General features: G+C 40.3%; 1 pseudogene; it reads right to left on the bottom strand.

The window, feature by feature from the left end:
- Positions 1–993: 993 nt before the first annotated feature.
- LOC119062566 (uncharacterized) lies at positions 994–1,107 on the bottom strand (annotated as a pseudogene).
- Between the last annotated feature and the right edge of the window lie 1,063 nt (positions 1,108–2,170).

A 2,170-nucleotide genomic window follows, 5' to 3' on the forward strand; every position in this document is an offset into this window, starting at 1 on the left:
TAAGCAACAAAACCAAGGTTAAACAAACAGGACTCCATAGAGCTAAAAAGCTGTCGCATAGCAAACAAATCAATCAGCAAAATAAAAAGGCAACCTAAGGAAAGAGAAAATATTTGCAACTATCTATCTGGTAAGGGGCGAATGTCCATAACATATAAGGACTTCATAAAACTCAATAGGAAAACCCCCCTAAGAACCCCCCAAATTTTTTTTGCCAAAAAAATTGGCAAAAAATTTTTTAAAAAGCCATTCAATTTAAAAAATGGGCCGAAGAACTGGATAGACAGTTTTCCAAAGAAGATATACAGATGCCTAATAAATACATAAAAGGATGCTCAGTGTCACTTATCACCAGGGAAATGCAAATTAAAGCCTCTGTGAGTTATCACCTCATACCATTTAGAATGGTTATTACCAAAAAGATAAAGGATAACTTGAGTTGATGAGGATGTGGAGAAATGGGAACTTGTATTTCGTTGGTGGTACAGCCACCTTCAAAAACAGTATAGAGGTTCCTCAAAAAAATTAAAAATAGAACAACCATATGATTCAGCAATCCCATTTCTGGGTGTTTATCCAAAGAGAATGTAATCACCATTTCAAAGAGATATCTGCATCCCCAGTTCTTTGCAGCATTATTCACAATAGCCATGAAGGGAACAACCTAAGTGTCCTTCGAGAAACAAGGCAACCAGAGGACTTTAGCAAATAGGAAGCTAGAGAGATTAGTGTTGCCACACGGGAGAATCAAGAGGGTAGGGGAAAGCATTAGAATGTAATATAAAATGATGGGAGACTAGGATAGAACTTTCAGCAATGCTGGCCTGTTGTCCTTGGGGGTTGAACTCTGAGACCTACTCGTGCTTTTCCACAGTGGCTGCTGATCCTCACTACATTTCCATTCCTTCAAGGGTCAAGGGCATCTTGTGTTCTCGATCAAGAGGCCGGGCTCAAAAAGAAGATTTTTTTTTAAAAAAGATAACTTATTAAAAGAAAAATCTCGAAGAGCTATTGGCATCATTACCACATGTCATTTTTGAGCAAGGGACCTTGCTAATCTTCTCTGTATCATTCCAATTTTAGTCTATGTGCCGTTGAAGTGAGCACATTGCTTTGGTTATCTGTGACGTGTATGGAGGTGATACAAAAGGGAGCTTCTTCCCATGACTGCCTTCAGGTAAATGGAAAACAGCAATGATTTAAGTAAATGTTATTTGTTCGATGAAAATATACTGACAGCCTCCTTTTGAGTCAGGCACAGTGTGGGCCCTGGGTCACAACATGATGTCAGCAGGTCAAAGATCCTGATGTGTGTACAATCCAGTGAGGGGTACAGACAGCAGCAAAATAACTGCACAAAAAATGTAAATTGCGGCAGTAATAAATGCTATCAAGGTGATAAGCACAGTGCTTATTGGACGTTAGATTAGGCATTTTTTAAAGGAAGTGATCCCCCCACCTTCCAACCATCCCCAAAAGAAGAAGAGTGAGTAGCTATGATCTTGGAGATGGCAGAAAGTGTGTGCGAGGCCTGGGGGCCAGGGTCGGGGGAGCCTGGTGAGGCAGCCCTGGGAACCACCAGCGAAGAGAATTTGGGAGGGGGAGGAAGTGTCAGACCATAGTAGCTTTGGACCATAGTACATTCTGTGACCCAGGAACGAGTTCTGTTCTTTTCCTGAACATGAAGGAAAGACATTCAAGGGCTTTAAAGGTAATATGTTTCTGACATCTCTACATCTGGGCTCCAGAAAGATCACTGTGGCTGCAACCTGGAGAGCAATTTGAAAAGGCCCAGGTTAGAGCCTGTAACACTGATCAGAACTTACTGAGAACTGTTACATGAAAGCAGCACTTCATTTACAAGAGAATAAAGCTGTAAAGGATATCAAGAAATTTAATCTGACATTCTCCTTTCAGACGTGTGGATGTTGCAAACTTTCAGGACAAACGACTTCATAAAGTCTCCAAGAGGAGAAACATCTGCCATATCTCTTGGGAACAGATACCGATATTTGACTTTATTACAGAGGATCCCGTACCAGTGTTTTAAAATGTGATGCCTCTTATTGAATAACCTTTACAACAACATTGAGAAGCAAGTTGGCATCATAGTTTCAATTTTATAGATGTGGAGTTTAAGAAATTAGATTTAGTAGCAGTGACTTTCTTC

This window comes from Artibeus jamaicensis, unplaced genomic scaffold (genome assembly GCF_021234435.1).
Source record: "Artibeus jamaicensis isolate MK-2021 breed Jamaican fruit bat unplaced genomic scaffold, CSHL_Jam_final contig_1015, whole genome shotgun sequence".
Classification (NCBI taxonomy): Eukaryota; Metazoa; Chordata; class Mammalia; order Chiroptera; family Phyllostomidae; genus Artibeus; species Artibeus jamaicensis.